Below are 21,539 nucleotides of genomic sequence, written 5' to 3' on the forward strand. Positions count from 1 at the left end.
TCTAAATGTGGAAAAATGTAAGTACTGCGGATGAGTGGGAAGATCAAACCTGTAATATTCGAATACAATATTGCTAGTGTCCTGCTTGACACAGTCAAGTTGTTTAAATATCTGCGCGTAACGTTGCAAAGCGTTAAGAGATGAAATGAGCATGTGAGAACTGTGGCAGTAAAGGCGACTGGTCTTTTTCGCTTTATTGGGAGAGTTTTAGGAAAGAGTGGCTCACCTGTAAAGGAGACCGCATATAGGACTATGGTGCGATCTATTCTTGAGTACTGCTCGAGTGTTTGGGATCAGTACTAGGATTGAAGGAAGGCATCGAAGCAATTCAGAAGCGGGCTGTTAGATCTGTTACCAATAGATTCTAGCAACACGTAAATGTTACAGAGACGCTTCGGGCACTCAGATGGGAATCCCTCGAAGGAAGGCGACGTTCTTTTCGAGAAACAATACTGAAAAAATCTAGAGAACCGGCATTTGAAGCTGACTGCCGAAAGATTCTGCCGCCGTCAACATTCATTGCGCGTAAGGACCACGAAGATAAGATTCGAGAAATGATGGCTCATACGGAGGCAGACAAACGTGTGGTTCCTGAAGAGGGGCAGCAGCCTTTTCAGTAGTTGCAGGGGCAACAGTCTGGATGATTGACTGATCTGGCCTTCCAGCACTAACCAAAACGGCCTTGCTGTGCTGGTACTGCAAACGGCTGAAAGCAAGGGGAAACTACAGCCGTAATTTTTCCCGAGGGCATGCATTACTGCATCAAACCAGTCTCAGGACTGAAGACCACAACAACAACACGGAGGCATATAGGCAGTCGTTTTTTCCTCGCTCTATTTGTGTGCTGAACAGCAAGGGCAATGACTAGTAGTGGTACAGGGTACTCTCCGCCACGCACCCTACGGTGGCTTGCGGAATGGCTATGTAGTTGTAGATAGAGAACCAGTCAGAAGACTGAGTGTGGTAGAGGCCAGACGAAGCCACGGACCCACTTTGCCAGCAAGGCACTGCGCAAGTTGGTGGTGGCTCCATAATGGTGTGGGTTGTGCTTACATGGAATGGAGTAGGTCCTCTGGAAGTACGGCAACTTGGAGGCCATTTCCTGCCGATAATGGACGTCTTATTCCTAAACAACGACTGAATTTTTATGGATGACAATGCGCCATGTCCCTGGGCCACAACTGTTCGCGATTAGTTTGGAGAACATTCTGGACAGTTCGACTAAGTGATTTGGCCACCCAGGTAGCAGGACATGAATCCCATCGAACATTTATGGGACATAATCGAGAGGTAAGCTCGTGAACAAAATCATGCACTGGCAACACTTTCACATATACGGACAGCTATAGAAAAAGCTTGGCTCACTATTTTTGCAGGCGATTTCCGACTTATTCAGTCCATGCGAAGTCGAGTTGCTGCCCTACTACGGACAAAAGGAGGCGCGACACGAGATTAGGAGGTATCCCGCGACTTTTGTTACCTCATTGGAAGTGAGTATCCAGATATTCATTGACTTGAATGTAATCTTTATTTTTCCACAAAGGAACACTACGTAAAGAGAAACTGGAGGGTTTGCTGATCAGCTAGTACTTCTGTCAAGGAAACAAGCCACTCCAAAGCCTCCTGCACACCTGAAATTTTTGGAGGTTTGAAATTCTGAGCATCTGGTGTTAGTAATTTATTCACAAGAATTCTCGCGGAAATAAGAATTTTCATGGAATAAAGTACAAAAAATATCATATCAGTTCATGTACCTCCCACCTTTGTTCTGCACATAATCTTTAATTAAACTATAACGTTTCTGTTTCTTGCGCTTTCCGCGATCTCTCCGAAAGCTCTAGAAAACTTAAAAGTTTTGGCAGTAAAATGTAACAAACGTGTCAACTAAAACCGTTCAATGCCTGCAGTACTTAAGACAGAAGCCTACTGGCATTTCGCTGTCGCAATAACCTTTCGGCTACTCCTACGCCAATAAAAATAGTGGTTAAATTATTTGCGAACACAAGCAGTATCTCCCTTTATGATCTACTTTATTGTATTAGATTATCTGTTTCCCAATGTTCCTAATGGCGCATCAGCGATTAGTTTTATAACGTTTCACAAAGTCGTTTCACAAGTCTATTTGATCAGAGGCATCCGAGCACCCATACGTAAATTCAAATCGACCACTAAATGCCTTGAGAGGTGGATCCATTAGCATAGAAGCAGGCGGGGGAGGGGGGGGGGGTGTAATATGTTGTCAGTAGAGTAACAGTAACACCAAACTTAACTGTTCGGTCAGAACAGCTCAGTGACTTCAAATGTGGAGTAGTCTTTCGACGTGACCTGAGTAACCCAAGTCGACTGCTGCTGACGTGATTTTGAAGTGGGAAGGTGAAGAAACAACCACAAGACCAGGCAGAAGTCGCATAGTGGCGGAAAGCTATCGTCGAGTATTGCGGAGAACTGTTGCATAAAATCGTATGAAATCAGTGAAAGCAATTCCAAAGTGTTACCACAGTCCAGCTAGCACAATGAATGTCCACAGCGAGTCAAAGAGAATAGGAAAAATGGTCGAGCAGCTCCTCATGAGCTTCACATGTCTGTAGTCAGTGCTGAACGAGAGGGATAGAAAAACAATTAAAATCGCTCAAAAGAGGAAAGGCCGCTGGACTTGATGGGATACCAGTTCGATTTTACACAGAGTACGTGAAGGAACTTGCCCCCCTTCTTGCAGCGCTGTACCGTAGTTCTCTAGAAGAGCGTAGCGTTCCAAAAGATTGGAAAAGGGCACAGGTCATTCCCGTTTTCAAAAAGGGACGTCGAACAGATGTGCAGAACTATAGACCTATATCTCTAACGCATATCAGGTGTAGAATTTTGGAACACGTATTATGTTCGAGTATAATGATTTTTCTCGAGACTAGAAATCTACTCTGTAGGAATCAGCATGGGTTTCGAAAAAGACGATCGTGTGAAACCCAGCTCGCGCTACTCGTCGACGAGACTCAGAGGGCCATAGACACGGGTTCCCAGGTAGAAGCCGTGTTTGTTGACTTCCGCAAGGCGTTTGATACAGTTCCCCACAGTCGTTTACTGAACAAAGTGAGAGGATATGGACCATCAGACCAACTGTGTTATTGGATTGAAGAGTTCCTAGATAACAGAATCCAGCCTGTAATTCTCAATGGAGAAAAGTCTTCCGAAGTAAGAGTGATTTCGGGTGTGCCGCAGGGGAGTGTCGTAGGACCGTTGCTATTCGCAATATATATAAATGACCTTGCGGATAACATCGGAAGTTCACTGAAGCTTTTTGCGGATGATGCTGTAGTATTTCGAGAGGTTGTAACAATGGAAAATTGTACTGAAATGTACGAGGATCTGTAACGAATTGATGCACGGTGCAGGGAATGGCTATTGAATCTTAATGTAGACAAGTGTAATGTGCTGCGAATACATAGAAAGAAAGATCCTTTATCATTTAGCTACAATGTAGCAAGTCAGCAACTGGAAGCAGTTAATTCCATAAATTATCTGGGAGTAAGCATCAGGAGTGATCTAAAATGGAATGACCATATAAAATTAATCGTCGGTAAAGCAGATACCAGACTGAGATTAATTGGAAGAATCCTAAGGAAACGCAATCGGAAAACAAAGGAAGTAGGTTACAGTATACTTGTTCGCCCACTGCTTGAATACTGCTCGCTGTTGTGGGATTCGTACCAGATAGGGTTGATAGAAGAGATAGAGAAGATCCAACGGAGAGCAGCGCGCTTCGTTACAGGATCATTTAGTAATCGCGAAAGCGTTACGGAGATGACAGCCTCTGCAAGAGAGACGCTCAGTAGCTCGGTACCGGCTTTTGTGGAAGTTTCGAGAACATACCTTCAAGGAGGTATCAAGCAGTATATTGCTCCCCCCTACGTATATCTCGCGAAGAGACCGTGAGGATAAAATCAGAGAGATTAGAGCCCACACAGAGGCATACCGACAATCTTTCTTTCCACGAACAATACGAGACTGGATGGAAGGGAGAACCGATAGAGGTATTCAAGGTACACTCCACCACACACCGTCAGGTGGTTTGTGGGGTATGGATGTAGATGTAGATGTAGATGCTTGAGATGGTGCAAAAGCAACGCCACTTGCCAGTGGATGACTGGAAAAGAGTAATTGGGGTAATAAATAATGCTGTGCTCTACGGCAATCCGATGGAAGAGTTTCGGTTTAGTGAATCTATGGACAACGTTAGTGTCAACAGTGAACTACGGAGAACATGGAGGAACGGTATGGGAGTGTTTCTCCTGGTTCCGGCTCTTGAGAAGTAATGGGTTGCCTCTCCTCCACAGACATTCAGGCAACTCACTGAAAGTACCCCCCCTCTCTCCTCCACCTCCCCCCCCCCCCCCGTAGAATTTAAGCCGACATAGCGGCGGAGAGTGGTCACACCCCATAAAATACCCAGTAATAATAAGTATCCGGATATTTTTGATCAGATGCGTAAAACACCGTATGTACTCGTCCATTGCCGGGCATCAAAGAAATCAATCCACTTGCAGTCGTTTTATTCATGGGAGGGAGGGGGGGGGGGTTATAATCAAACCAAAAATGGAAAACCAATAATATCTGTAGTTCATTGAGGAGTGTTATCGTGTATATGTACATGTACGAAACAGAACACCTATTCGTTTTTTTTTTGTTTTTTCGGTTGTTTTTTTTTCAGTGAACACACAGTGTTATCTGAGGCTAAATTCCGTTAACATTGTAGAGGGGGACGTTAACCTGTCAATGCTTCGCGCCCTGTCTATCTTGTGATGATACAAATGCCGTTGATAATCTAATTAAGTCTTCAGTTCATTGTGGGGAGTTATTATTTCTAGTCAGTGTATTATACATACAGAGCAGCACATATATTCACGTTCTGCTGTGGCTCAAATACATTACGGTAATGTTGTAACGAAGGCAGTTAATCTAACAATGCGTCTCGCCCTGTCGGCTTTGTGATATATGGAGACGGAGTGCTGCAGTACCATCAAACACAAGCCACGCTGACAGGCCACGGGCAAGTTAAAGAAGCAGCTCTCGATCGTCCAAATTTGTTCCAAGTGGTAATACTCACAACTCCCATAAATCATACAGAAATCCCACAGTAGTAAATACTGGCACTGACAGTCACTGACCTAAAGGAAAATTTGCTTAAATGAAATTAATTACCGAGATAAGGTATAATGCTGATGAAACTTAAATGTTACACGATTTTTCTTTTATTGCCTAAGATGTTACCAGTCGTACAACCATCTTCAGTACTGGCAAGTACTTCTGTTTACTCATACACTAAACCACTTGCATTATTCCACTTACAAATGTGCATGGCAAGTTTTCCATCACGTACTTGAAAAATAGTGGCTAGGTCCATGATGTACAATTATGATAACACGTACAAGCATTAAAGCATGCAATGTAATCTAAGCTCGGCAGACAAAATGTCAGTCAGCCCTTTAAAAGAGTACAGTGCTACCGTGGAACGCTGTAGGAGGTGCAGAGCAGGTTCAAAGTAGCCCTTCGACCCTCACCCACTGACGCAAGTCATGGCAGTGAAGTGTGGGTAAGTGTCAATCGTCTGAACGGAACCATCACAGAAACATTAACTGTCGCGGAGGCAATGGGGCTATATATTTTCTAAGTGCCTATAGTCACGCACCGGCGACGTCTAGGGCTATTGCCAGGACGGTAGCTCAACGTGTTCGGTCACAGGGCTGGCTGCCTTTGTAACAACTATTCAAAAATGACGTGGTCGTACAGTAATAGAAACAATAATTACATGTTATTTTAAGGAAATTACATTCATTTTACACCAACGACGAACGATAATTAAATATAATTGAAGACAAAGCATATATAGCTTAATTAATAAATTTGTGTAAAATACCTATAATCTGCCTAGTGTAAGGATGTTATAAAAACCATCCTTATCTGTAAGGGCTTTGTAACAACTGCTCAAAAGTAACATGCTCAAAAGTAGTAAAAACTATTTCTAATTTATTTTATGACAATTACTTGCAATCTTAAGACCAAGGACGTAGATGGCATAATATACCATTAAATAATGGTCCATAAAGTAAGTTATAATCCTCCTGCTATATCTCAGGATATCACTTGTCCCTATGTTAAATTCATTAATGATACTAAGGCATCCAGTGTTTAACGCTTCAGTTTAATATATTTGAAAACTCTCTAAGGCCGAAATTGAAGAATTGTCATCAAATAAACAGAACGGCAGCTGAAGGCATCACGAAATCATTCAAAAAGAAGTAATTCATGTATACATTCCGGTGTCACAGGCAGAAGATAAGGAGATAGAGGAAGTGTATGACGACATCGAATGGGCAATTCAGTACGTAAAGGGAGATGAAAAATCTAATAGTCATGGGGGACTGGAATTGGAATAAATTTGAGCTAGTTATGGCGAATACCCTGTTCAAGAATCACAAGAGCCGAGAAGGTATACTTCGAAAAGACCGGGAGACATTGGACGACTACACTTAGATTTCGTCGTGGTAAGGCAGAGATTCCGAAATCAGATACTGTATTGTAAGGCGTACCCAGGGACATATATAGTCTCATATAACAAATTAGTAATGAAGAAGAGTAGACTGAAGTTCAAGATAATTGTCAGGAAGAATCAATGCGCAAGGATGTAGGAAAAGGAAATTACTAAGGAATACAGACATACACTTGGTGTGCTCTGGAGGCTACAGATACTGCGATAATGAATAGCGAAGTAGGCGTCCATTTGAAGATGGATAGACATCTCTAAAAGCGGCAATAACAGGAGTTTAAGAGAATACCCTAGATACTCGTAAGAAGAAACAGTGGATAACAGATGAAATACACAGGCTAATCCACGAACAAAGAAGGTACAAAAATGTTCAGGGAAATTCAGGAATACAGAAGCGCATGTGACTAAGGAACGAAATAAATAGGAACGTAAAACGGTTGCATGAAAAATATGAAAATATCAAAAAAGAAATTATTCTTGGAAGGACTGACTCAGCGTATAGAAAAGTCAAACCAGGCTTCGGTGAAATTATAAACAAAGGCGGTAACATTATAAGTACACTCATGTTCAGAAGAAAAAACACAGAATAGCTTGAACGACTAGAGGTAGGACGTTCATATTCAGAGGATATTTATATTATACTCATGCTCATAAATTAAGGATAATTGCAGAATGTGGTGCCACACAACGTGGCACTACACAAAACTGGCGCTAATAGCATAGGCACATAGGGAACACACACGACACAGATCTGTAAGTCCACGGTATTGGTGATAAGTTGAGAAAATCGTCCCGAAACACATGTGCTACAAAACGCAACTGTATCCTGTGCATGTACCCCGACATCAATATGGGATATGATCACCATGCACACATACACAGGCCGCACAACGGGTTGGCATACTCTTGATCAGATGGTCGAGCAGCTGCTGCGGTATAGCCTCCTATTCTTGCACCAGTGCCTGTCGGAGGTTCTGAAGTGTCGTAGGGGTTTGAAGACGTGCAGCGATACGTCGACCGAGAGAATCCCAGACGTGTTCGATGGGGTTTAGGTCTGGAGAACACGCAGGCCACTCCATTCACCTGATATCTTCTGTTTCAAGGTACTCCTCCACGATGGCAGCTCGGTGGGGCCGTGCGTTATCATCCATCAGAAGGAAGGTGGGACCCACTGCACCCCTGAAAAGGTGGGCGTACTGGTGCAAAATGACGTCCCGATACACCTGACCTGTTACAGTTCCTCTTTCAGAGATATGCAGGGGTGTTCGTGCACCAATCATAATCCAACCCCACACCACAAACCCTGACCTCCATACAGATCCCTTTCAAGGACATTAAGGAGTTGGTGTCCAGTTCCTGGTTCATGCCAGATGAAAACCCGGCTAGAATCACTGTTCAGACTCTACCTGGACTAGTCCGTGATCATAACCTGGGACCACTGTTCCAATGACCATGTACTGTGTTTTTGACACCAGGCTTTACGGGCTCTCCTGTGACCAAGGGTCAGTGGAATGCACTTTGCAGGTCTACGGGCGAATAAACCATGTCTGTTCAGTCGTCTGTAGGCTGTGTGTCTGGAGACAACTGTTCCAGTGGCTGCGGTAAGGTCTCGAGCAAGGCTACCTGCAGTACTCCGTGGTCGTCTGCGGGCACACTTACTCGCTGCACCGTACTCTGACATGCACACACACACACACACACACACACACACACACACACACACACCTAAACGTATGTTGACTACTGCCAGTGCCACCGTGCGTTCTTGCTCTTCCACTCATCTTGTTCCTTCTTCGTTGTTTCCAGTCGTTTTTGGTCCAACCGATATGGATACGATCCCGGGATAGGTGCTGCAGGCGATGTCGTGCTTTTGCAAAGGCACTCACTTCGGTCGCCTGCTGCCATAGCCCATTAACGCCGTATTTCGCCGCATTGTCCTAACGGGTACGTTCGTCGTACGCCCCACATTGATTTCTACGATTTCTTGTTTGTTATCACTGACAACACTAAGCAAATGCCGCTGCTCTTGATCATTAAGTGAAAGCCCTCGGCCACTGCATTGCCCGAGGTTAGAGGTAAGGCCTGAAATCTGGTATTCTCGTCACACTCTTGGCACAGTGATCTCGGAATAGTAAATTCCCTAACGGTTTCTGAAATGAAGTGTCCCATATGTATAGCTCCAACTACCATTCTGCGTTCAAAGTCTGCCCTGCAATGCCATTTGAATGAGGTGTCGACGTTCCCAGGGGGATGGTCTGGGTGTTGCGACCTGACCTATCACGTCGTGTTCTATGGGCTTCGGTCAACCATTCTGCACACATGCGTTGCGCTGCCGAAAGACTTCGTCCCACATGAGGAGACAAAAGGCAGCAGTTTGCGATGTAAACATATACTTATGGCGGTAGTGTCGCGTACACAAGGTGCAAATGGGCAGTGCCTTGACTGATCTGTCATTCGTACTCAGGTGATTCGAGTGAAAAGATTTCTGACGTGACAATGGCCGCACGACTGGAACTGACAGACTTTGAACGCGGAACGGCAGTTGGAGCTATACGTATGGGACATTTCATTTCAGAAACCGTTAGGGAATTTACTATTCCGAATCACTGTGCCAAGAGTGTGAAGAGAATACCAAATTTCAGGCCTTATCTTTCACCTCGGGCAATGCAGTGGCCGAGGGCTTTCACTTAACGATCGAGAGCAGTGGCATTTGCTTAGTGTTGTAAGTGATAACAGACAAGAAATCGCAGAAATCAATGTGGGACGTACGACGAACATACCCATCAGGACAGTGCGGCGAAATACGGCGTTAATGGGCTATGGCAGCAGGCGACCGAAGTGAGTGCCTTTGCTAAAGCACGACATCGCCTGCAGCACCTATCCTGGGATGCCCATATTGGTTGGACCATAGACGACTCGAAACAACGAAGAAGGAACAAGAAGAGTGTAAGAGCAAGAACGATGTGCTCGGATTAAAAATCTATACGTCGAAGAAGCAATGACGGAAACAAATGAACGGTTCGAGAGTGAGATTAGAATTCAAGGCGACAGATATCAATGATAAGATTCACTGATGACATAGCTCTCTTCAGGGAAACTAAAGTATAATTACAGGATCTGTTGAACGGAATGTAGAGTCTAATGAGTACAGAATATGACTGAGAGTTAATTACAGAAAGACGAAAGTAATGAGAAGTAGCAGAAATGAGAATACCGATAAACTTAACATCAGAATTGGAGACCACGAAGTAAATGAAGTTAAGGAAGAAAGACTGCAAAACAACCATGACGGACGGAGCAAGGGGGACTTAAAAAGCAGACTAGCACCGGCAAAAAGGGCTTTCCCGGACAATAGAAGTCTATTAGTATCAAACATGTCTTAGTTTGAGGAAGAAATTACTTGATAATATACGTTTGGAGCACAGCATTGCATGGTCGTGAAACAGGAGAGGAATCCGTGGCGGGTCGCATCTCACCACGAATGGTTTGCCGATTTGTTGGTGTGTTATTGGGTACTGTACAATGTGTCCGCAGGGAATAGTTTAACATTCGCAGCCATTTAACACAGCAGAATGAGAGTGGTCGCAGAAAGATTCTCACTGATAGAAACTGGAGATGAGTTTCTCCTCTTGTAAAGAACAGTGAGTATAAAATCCGACAGGAAGTGCTGCTATCGGTCAATGAATGTCCACCTAACCAGTTTTCAATCAAACCTAAAGGGTAAATTTATGAACGAACCACTAGTGCAGCTCCACTGTCAAAGTCGTCCAGTGATCGCCATTGGACAGCATGATCAGCAGCTTCGCAACGCCTCTATGACGACAGGCCAGCAAGTGCCGACGCTCCTCCAGCCTGCAGGAGCACACTCCAACTCTCTTAGATACCTTTCAATCCTTCTACATCACTTCCACATCGGCCGACGAGCGTTTACTGGTGGGAAATTGGCAACTTCATGTGACACAATCTTATGATCTCAGCCGGTGTGCATGGGTCGTCCAATACTGATTTTTCTTGGTCAAGTTTTCGAAATACTTCACCGGACTACGGAACCCTGAACTCTCCAAATCTCTGTTCATCAGTATTTCCTGTTTTATCCTGTCCTGTGTCTCCTGGGACCAGTATTACGAAACTCTTCGTATGACGTGCACGTTTTTTCAATGTTCCTCATGCATACGGCCGATGTTCCCTCGATATGTGAACGTACGAAGTCCAGTTCGTACATGAGAGGCCAGTGAGGAGATAATGATAAATCAAACATTACAATCAAAGTTTTTGGGTGTAAAACATTACCCTCGTCTTTGTAATGCTGGAATTTTCGTACAGAGATAAAATGCCAAAAAATCGAAAATTTCATTAGAATTTCTTCCCGCTCGGTCTACCACATTCTCACTTGGCGATAACGTTTCCGGTCTACCGTTAATTTGGGCATCATCTTTTCTTCTACTCGTCAAGTTTTCATCACTGGAAAAATTTTCCGTGGTGCGCATTATTGGGTAAAAATTATGCATATGAAATATTTCATTGCTGTTCTCCGTATTCGCAATTGGCGACCCAGTCGTGCCCTGTGTAGACGAGGGGACCAAATCTCTAGCTATATTTCGTTGCTTTGCAGATACGGTTTCAGTGTGTAGTTGACGAGTAACTCTTACAGTGTAGGACATTCTAATATCGTCTGGACCTGGACATGATCGTGCAGAGTTTGAACTGGCTCTTTCGGTTTCTGTTGTCTCCAAATCGCCAACTATTTCTTTTCTGAGACGTGATTTTTGACTTGGTTGCGACCTGACTTCCTGCGATAAATGTTAAATTTCGCTTTCAATGTGCTGTTTAAATTGTGAGAGCTCCACGGTCAATGCCTTATTTGGTGCAATTTCCGTCTTTTGCAGCTGCGTTATTTCTACTTGCTTCAAGCGCCTCTGCAACTTCGTTAATGCACCTCTACCTATCTTTGTCGTGTTTTCTGTCTTCTCTAATGTTTCAAGAGCAATCCGCTTTGCGGCTCTCGCTAATAATTGCGCCTCGTTCGCGGTTCTTCTGACCTCTGCACTCTCTCGTTCTAGTTTTGTTCGAAGCGTAACTACCTCATTTATCACTTACCTCGTTTCGTGTTTTATCGACTGAATTTCGGTACTAACATTTTGAATCTTACTTCCCATTTCAGAGCGTACTTCATCATTCCCCCTTTTTAATTGCTCTCCCAATTCAGCGCTGACCCTTTGAAATTTATTTTCCATTTATGAGCTGACCTTCTGCTTTTCAGTACTAACGTTTTGCATTTTACTTCCCATTTCACTTCTCATTACTTCTAGGTATGCAAGGATGTCCAATACGCTTGTGTTATCCAAATCTTCTCTCCTATTGTTTTCTCTTCCTCTACTCTTAGTTGATCTTCCCCCCTTTTCCCTTTCCATTTCTTGGTATTCTAGAAAGTCATCATCGCGTGCCCCTGATATGCTGCCTCGCGACGATGTCACTGACGGCGATCTACCACAATTCTTGGTTGTTCAAATGGTTCAAATGGTTCTGAGCACTATGGGACTTAACATCTGAGGTGATCAGTCCGCTAGAACTTAGAAATACTTAACCCTAACTAACCTAAGGACATGACACACATCCATGCCCCAGGCAGGATTCGAACCTGCGACAGTAGCGGTCGCGCGGTTCCTGACTGAAGTGCCTACAACCGCTCGGCCACACCGGCCGGCTCTTTGCTGTTCTGCGTTCACTTGGCTCAAATGGTTCAAATGGCTCTGAGCACTATGGGACTTAACATCTGAGGTCATCAGTCCCCTATAACTTAGAACTACTTAAACCTAACTAACCTAAGGACATCACACACAACCATGCCCGAAGCAGGATTCGAACCTGCGACCGTAGCGGTCGCGCGGTTCCAGACTGTAGCGCCTAGAACCGCTTGGCCACACCGGCCGGCCGGCCACTTGGACTCCCTACAATATAGTCCCGTATCTTTATGATTGCCTTAGTGTGTCTCTGTTCCTCAGCTTCTTTATCAGATTGCCCACCACGGGATTGACTGTGTCTATCATCCTCACAAAATTCCCTTGGATCGGTATTCTCCTCACCGGTTCCTTGTGCTCCTAACATAGCGCCGGCCGGTGTGGCCGAACGGTTCTAGGCGCTTCAGTCTGGCACCGCGCGAGCGCTACGGTCGCAGGTTCGAATCCTGCCTCGGGCATGGATGTGTGTGATGTCCTTAAGTTAGTTAGGTTTAAGTAGTTCTAAGTTCTAGAGGACTGATGACCTCAGATGTTCAGTCCCATAGTGCTTAGAGCCATTTGAACCATTTTTTATAAACTCTTCTGAGACCAAAGACAGCAAGTCCTTCTCTACCAACAAAGTTGATACTGAGCAGCCGTTACACACGGACGCTCAAACACAGGAGACTTCTTCTCTCCACCGCTAGCTCCCCAGCAAGGCTCGGCTCCCCACGCTCGTAACTCAGAAAACAAATCATCTTCTCGAAACCACGGAATATTCTCCCTCTCTACAGATTCTTCCGAACGCCGACCAACCATATTTTAGTCTTTTGTCGTACAGTGCGGAAAGTTTGCGAGGAAATACCTATACTCATACAATGGTACGCTTTTGAGTAAAATACGCGGAAACAACCCAGCCTGCGTGATTTCCTAGGTGACGCTTCCTCGTTCCTCTCAGCTGCGTCCAAGATTTTCATAGTTCCCGAAGTATAATCCTTCCAGCCTAGCTATAATACCGGCCAGCCGCCGCTGTATCGTTTTTCCGAGCCCAGCTGTCCAGACTGTCCGTCTTGGCACTTCCTGTGTCAAGAAGGACCAGCACACATGTGCAGGCTTTTTTTCCACCCAAGGCTTGAGTTACGTCTGCCGTTTCATCTCCACTGGCGTTCCAACCTCTACTAGTATAGGCAATCATTCATTACGCCGGTTTGATAATAAAGACACTCCGTCACCTTTCATGCGTACATGACAATGTCAGTCCTCTTTAAATATTCATATATACAATGTACAACCTATCAGATGATACCTAATTGTGGTTGTAGATCACGGCAAAGTATGTAGGTGAGTGCTTGTAAGGTGTGAAATTATAGCCACCTTACAGATGAATAAATGTATTGCAAAGGTAATGTGCATATCCCGAGTTCCTTAAACAAATGTCTGCAAGGTGATCTTTGGTGGGCTTCAGCTATTATTCCGATTACACGCTTTTGTGCAATGAATACTTTTCCTGTTAGTGATGAATTACCCTAAAATATGTCACATTAAAGCAGTGAATGAAAATAGGCGTAGTAAGCTATTTTACTGATATGTTTATCATTAAAATTTGCAATAACCCTAATAGCATTAATAGCTGAATCTAATTGTTTCAACAGATCATCAATGTGTTTCTTCCAGTTCAATTTCTCACAAATGCACACACCCAGAAGTTTTGAATGTTATGCCCTAGCAACAGACTTCTGCTCGAAGTCTATATTTATCAGTGGTGTTATGCCTTTTACTGTAGAAAAGCGTATATGTTGTGTTTTCTCAACATTTAGTGAGAGTCCATTTGCAGAGAACCATTTAATAATTTTCTGAAAGACATTATTTACAATTTCCTCAGCTGATTCTTGTTTGTTGGGTGTGATTACTATACTTGTATCATCAGCAAAAAGAACAAGTTTTGCATCTTCATGGATGTAGAGTGTCATATCATTAATATACAGGGTGATTCAAAAAGAATACTACAACTTTGGGAATTTAAAACTCTGCAACGACAAAAGGCAGAGCTAAGCACTATCTGTCGGCGAATTAAGGGAGCTATAAAGTTTCATTTAGTTATACATTTGTTCGCCATTTCAGCCAATAAAGTTTTTGGTCCCTTTTTCTTCGAAGGTGCTACTGTAACTGGACTATAGTATCTGGAGATGTTAGAGAATTGGCTGTTCCCTCAGCTCGAACAAGAAGCACAACAATTCATATTTCAGCAGGATGGAGCGCCACCACATTGACACTTATCTGTCCGTAACTACCTGAACGTCAACTAACCGAGGCGATAGATCGGCCGCCAGGCAGCCCGTGACAGAGCACTTCATCACTGGCCTCCAAGAAGCCCTGATCTTACCCCCTGCGATTTTTTCTTGTGGGAGTATGTTAAGGATATGGTGTTTCGGCCACCTCTCCCAGCCACCATTGATGATTTGAAACGAGAAATAACAGCAGCTATCCAAACTGTTACGCTTGATATGCTACAGAGAGTGTGGAACGAGTTGGAGTATCGGGTTGATATTGCTCGTGTGTCTGGAGGGGGCCATATTGAACATCTCTGAACTTGTTTTTGAGTGAAAAAAAACCTTTTTAAATACTCTTTGTAATGATGTATAACAGAAGGTTATATTATGTTTTTTTCATTAAATACACATTTTTAAAGTTGTGGTATTCTTTTTGAATCACCCTGTATATCAAGAACAATAAGGTACCCAAGACTGAACCCTGTGGGAAACCATTCTTGATACCTCCCCAGTAGAGGACTCGGCTGATTTCTGCAGATTATCTACACTGTTAATTTCAACTTTCTGCATTCTTCCAGTTGAATATGAATTAAAACGTTTTTGCACTGACCCACTCATACCATAACACTAAAGCTTATCTGACGAATTTAATGATTCACATAGTCAAAAGCCTTTGAGAGGCCACAAAATATCCCAATGAGGACGTTCGGTTATTCAAAGCATTTAATATTTAATTAGTGAAATCATATTTTCTGCTGAAAAGTCTTTTCGAAATCCAAATTGTCACTTTGCTAGTACTCTATTTTTACATATATGTGATGGTACTCTTAATTACATTATTTTTCCATGAATTTTCGATAAAGCGTCAGAAGTGAGAATGGGCGGCAGTTATTAGCATCAGACTTATGCCCTTTTTTATGCAAAGGTTTAACAATAGCGTATTACAGTCTACCTGGAAAAATGTCCTTTTCAGCGGCTGAGAATCCTAATAACCTGTTGGGAACAAGTTTTTAATATTGTGTTAAAAATGCCATCAATTCCATGTGGGCTTTTACTTTTGAGTGAACTTGTTATTTTCCTAATTTCAGTAGGAGAGGTGACTTGAATTTCAATTTTATCAAATTGCATAGGTATTGTCTCTTGCATACACTAGCTCGCATTTTCTAATGAATAGCTGGATCCTATTTTCTCTACAATACTTAAAAAATTATTTTAACAAATTTTTTTACTTCTGACTTTTCGTTAACAAACTTTTCATCGAGCTGGATAGAAATACAGTCTTCCTGTGCTCTCGGTTCTCCTGTTTCACTTTTAACAATATTCCAAATAATTTTAATTTTGTTGGCAGACATAATGCGCATATTTCTGGACTTTTTAATAGCTTTCCTTAATAAAGTGAGTAGTTTTTATAATGTTTCACAGTTTCCTGGCCATTACTCCTTCTAGCTATGAGATAATTTCGCTTTTCTCTTAACAAAATCTTTTTATCCCTTTAGTAAGCCATGGCTTTTTAGATGGTTTCTTACAATTATATTTCACTGTTTTCTGAAGGAGACTGATTTCAAATGTACTCATAGAGGTATCATGAAATAGGTTAAACTTTAAATTAGCATCAGATTCCCTGTACACCTCATCCCAGTCTAAATGCTGCAAGCTTTCTCTAAAATTTTCCGTTCTTAAAACGTTAATTGCACGCACTATTTAGGAGGACTGTTTTGCATTACTGTATGGAGCTACGTCATATACTACAACTAGCTGTGCATCATAATCAGACAGACCATACTTAACAGGAAAAGTTTTTATGTGATTAAATTTAACTTGGTCTATGAAAACATTATCTGTCAAGTGTGCTGCTTTCCTGTACCAAAAAAATGGTTCAAATGGCTCTGAGCACTATGGGACTTAACTGCTTAGGTCATCAGTCCCCTTGAACTTAGAACTACTTAAACCTAACTAACCTAAGGACAGCACACACATCCATGCCCGAGGCAGGATTCGAACCTGCGACCGTAGCGGTCGCGCGGTTCCAGACTGTAGCGCCTAGAACCGCTCGGCCACACCGGCCGGCTTTCCTGTACCACCCGAGTAGGAAAATCAATAACTGACATCAAATTGAAAGAACCAACTAATACTTCAAGGTCAAGCTCTCTATCGGACTCTTTCAGAAAATCTACACGATAATTGGGTGAGCGCCACGTTCCATACCATTCAGCATGACAAATTAGCACCACCGTTGCCTCAAAATCAATTGTGGGGAGTAGCTTTCAAGGACGAACAGCTGGGCACTTAGGTGACGTAGGATCTGTGTTGTTGATGGCCGTGTCGATGTCGCGGACGAGTCTATCTCCGCTAAGACACGAACCGCTGTCTGTCGCCTAAGCACCTAGGCGCCAGGTCAGCTGCCCACTTTGTCGCCTTCCCGGCAGTACGACATGAGGGTCCAGCCACCCCTGCCCTCTGTGGGGTATCAGCAGAAGACCTCTACGAGCCGGGCAGCGCCGCCCCCTTCCGCAGTGGAGAAGACGTCGCTAGTCGCCCCGTGGTCAAGTCCTGACGCCTCAGCTCGGCAGATGGGCGACGGCAGCGGAGCGCGTGCGTAACCTCGCTCTACACCGTCACCGGCTGCTTCAGTGCATGCAGGAGACTGTCTAAGAAGGAAAGTAGTGGAGCTTGAACCAACCCATTTACACCATAATCCCCTGATGGATCATTTAAAAGCGCCTTATTGCACTGGTGATATTCGTTTATTTGCAAATCTCTGCATTCGTCCAGTAGAGTCCGCTGAGTATGCCATGCCAAATTCGACCTTTGCCTGCCGCTACGCCCGTCGAGACTAGTAGAAACGATGCAGCGCGTATGTGAAGTTGGATTTTGTGAAACTATTTGTATACTGAAGCGTCAGATGGCTCGGTGACCGGTAATCTGCCCTGCTAAAGTATTGCGACTGCCTGAGATGAAATTACGACGAGCTCGTCATCTTGAGGATGGTGTTGGTGTAGACGATGAATCATTCGCGTGTGCTCTGGTATATGTCACAGTGCAAAAATATTATCACCTGTTAAAAACGGATGCTGTTGTTAACACGAACACATAGTTGTGACGCTAGTGATGATAATGACGAACTCCTCACTGCGGGCGGTAGTGATATGGCAAGTTGGAGAAGAGGCAGTGGAAGCAATGAAAGTGAGTTCCAACACTCTCCTGATAAAAAATTTAAAGTCGAAAGTGTCACCAGTGTGGCTGATGACAAAACACTAGATATCAAATACGATGATTATCACGTCACATATTTCAACACGTACGACGAAAGCCTGGAAAGACAGCCTAAACTGAAGGCTAAGATCAATATTAAAAGCGTACTGGGCTATATGGAAAAGCAGCATGTAATGGCGAAATACGAAAACCTCGAGAACGCGGTTCTTACTTTCGTTATTGGCACGTACCACACTGGGCATCTGCCGTAACCAGTACAAACTTGATAGCATGATCAGGATATATTACTAATTTGAAAAAGGAAGCTTAGGATGAAATCACGCCGTATAATTATGCTCCAAGCACGAAAAGATAAGGAAGATGAAGAGGTGATTCAAAGCGCTCAGACATTTGTCGCTGAAGTCAATGCGGATATCACGAAAGAAAATATCCAAATGGGATCTGTATGGAAGTGTGATCAGATTCTGTTCAACTATGGGCTTTCTTCCGAAAGAACGCTGTCCTTGAGAGAGGAGGGAAACACTGTCTCGACCTTTCAATTAGTTAACAGCGCAATACGCAGCTACACGACCGATGTTGCTATATCAATGGACGGACAATTGTCAAGCAGAGTCCGCATATGCTTCCAAGCACCCAATGGGAAGTTTGGAGCCCGTGTGTCAAGGGAAACAGAAAACTGTTACCTTCACATGTCCTCCTAGATGCAAGTATGAGCGGGAATATGACGAATGAACGTCTGAAGACTTACTTATTAGATTTTTGAACCCGCATTTGCCGACAAAGTCACTAGTACCTTGTGACTCCTGATCTGAACATAAGGATGAACAAGCACTACTGGAAGACTCTAGAGGAAAAGATGGAGTTTTTAAAATCATTCCACCTAAAACTGCAAAATATGCGCAAACTCTCGACACGTATTTCTTCAGGTAATATAAAAGACATATGCTAAGAGAATGACAGACATTCATAAACTACGTTCCAGGAACGAGAAACCAGAATTACATGACAGATATTTATCATGACAATGCACTCTGTGAATCAGTTATCTACGGAAGCGTATAGACCAATGCTTCATCACGAGTGACAGAATGCTGGCTACGATTATTGGTGAACCTGTGGATAACTTCAAAAATGTCCATGATGTGGTGTAACGACAACTACTGTGACATCTAGACCACCTTTTGCAGAGTCTTGCAGAAAAACGACACTCACCAGCAAGCTGAGAGGTACATATTGCTCCCGTATCCAAAATTTCCTAAAGATATCTTCGTTTGAACGCCAATACTTTCCTTGTAAGCTGAATGAATTAATAAAGAACTCCTATCTGATCACCTGTAATGGTACGGTAGACAGTAGCTAGGTGATGGAGTGGTGAGGGCCTGTACTAACTAATAAACTCAAAATACTGCAAAACACATTTATCACAGATGACATTTTTCAGAGGATAAATAGGATCTTAATGACACCTATAACTGATCACGTCCGCAATGGACTGTAACAAGCAAGCATTACGGAAGAAAACTCGACCGCAACTTTTCATCTAACCTTTAAACGCTCAATTAACTTTAAACTCCAGAAAATTATTGGGGCTACAAGCCAAAGAGTTCTTATAGTGACAAAATTTACTAGTGAGCATTGTAAAATTACAAGACATTAACAAAGTTAAAAAACAGTCGAAAGCTAACACAGCGACCTATTAAATGAATTACTTCCTGAGCCACTTAAGGAATTAAATTTCACACATAAAAAAGGTTGTACAGTTTAACAGTAATAACAGACTTGGGCATCACGCCCAGAACAATCGAGCTTAGCTACGAGCATCACGTGACGGAGTAATTACACGTATCGCTAACAAAAAACCATTAAGAAATGACCTACGTAACGTCATCCATCATTACAGCTCTAGGATATACAATCACTCTTATTAACCTACCTAGAATACATAAAGAAATATGAGCACATGCTCGCAACAAATGAGCACACATACAGTTTAAAAGCAACCCGTTCAAATTTCCAAAAACGAAGAAAATAAAACGACTTGAACTTGAGCGACTATCGTACAAATTAAGGATGCGACTCAAATAACTATTTAAATGTATCCACGGCTCCGGCCAGTGCACAGTTAGGTAATTATTTAACCACTGTGACAGCCTGTGTCACCAAACTTGCCAGCGCTCAACACACTTTAATTATTTCACAAGTATCAGGACAGGTTTTATCACAGACCGTATAACTACACTCGACTCGTTCCCAGTCTCTCTTCCTTTTTATTTAAAAAAAAAACACTCACGGAGCCAGACAACGAGAGTGCGATAAGGCTGGTAGGTTTCCCCATAATGATAACAAATCCGCAAGGAAATTTGTCAGAGTTCACCATTAAACAAGGAACTCTCCACAGAAGCGGACAAATCACACCGCATTCATAGGACATACGGGTCCAGGAGAGAAGTCACCATCGCACTGTCGTATCACAACAGCCATACCGCCACCCAAGGCGCGCAGTTGAAATATTCATCCTCTATGCCCCAGGTCAGCGAACCCTCTCGCCGCGACGCGCTTCAGAATACCACGGCAGCGCGGGTGTGCCCCATCCGTTCGCCATTCAAGTCCGTCGCAAGTGCACAACTATCACTAGGAGAGCACCAGAACTCACGCCGCCTCAACGAACACCATCCAACCTTGTTTTCTCTCTCGCCGCCGCTGACTAAGCGGGCACTCCTGAGCATCCGCTCCCCTGCATCACAACCTCTGGTCGCAACCAGAGACTTGACCACTGTCGATGTACGAGAGAAAAAGGCTATTCGCGCAAAGGTAAATCGAACAGCCGCGCCACAGCTCACGCTGGTATATCTGCAGCTTCCCCACACGTCGCAGCTGTCTCCCAAAACTTCTACGCATCCTATAACGCACACAGACAACTCGATTACATCCTGACAAGTAAGAATTGTCCAAGTTCCCCTGCTGCACCGTTATACAATCATTGCGAAGGTATCTGCATGCAATAGATATTTGGAGTCGGGAATCTCACAAAAGGCCATTGCTCAGAGCGGCACATAATGCTGCACGTCTCCAGTGGGCAAAAATTCGCCAAGTGATTTGGACAGGAGCCGATTCGAGGAGTGATGTGTGGTCCAACGAGTAACTATTTTATCTCTTCCCAAAAAATGCAGGTCGTATAGAGTACCGACAGTTCAGTGAGGTGTGCAACTTGTAGTGTGTGGACGCTGCAGTTCAAGCCGAAAGGTAGTTCTAGGTTGTTCATATCGAGAATTGGGCCCAAAGCATCTGTTTTACCCTGAACATGATGCAGAACGTTTATTTCAACGTTATCTGTAACCAGCTGTTGCCGTTTCTTCGGGATCTTCACCCTGAGTAGGCTGTGAACTCTCCTGCCTTCCAAGATGACTAGAGGCGTTTCACATGGCTGCACGCTTACCTTCATGATTTGACTGAAACTCTGTCAACTCTCATGCACCTCTATTGTCCGACTAAACCACCTGATAGAAAATGTTGGGAGTGTTTGGAACGAAGCAGTATTCCCGCACTTTGGTAGCTCTTCAGGATATAACCAGCCATCAGTGACTAAGGCATACCTGAAGAAACTTGTAGACTGCTTTCCTCAGAGAATTATGGCCATTATCAACGCTAGAGGAGGTGTTACGCGATGTTAGTGAGAAGTCTCTACTGGATGATTAATTTTTTGTCCTCTGTGATTACACAAACAATAACACACTCTAATCTAAACTCTGTCCAAACAGGTGTCGGAAAACACAAACGGTACTGACCGACCGCCGTGTCATC

This window comes from Schistocerca serialis, chromosome 4 (genome assembly GCF_023864345.2).
Source record: "Schistocerca serialis cubense isolate TAMUIC-IGC-003099 chromosome 4, iqSchSeri2.2, whole genome shotgun sequence".
NCBI classification, from domain to species: Eukaryota; Metazoa; Arthropoda; class Insecta; order Orthoptera; family Acrididae; genus Schistocerca; species Schistocerca serialis.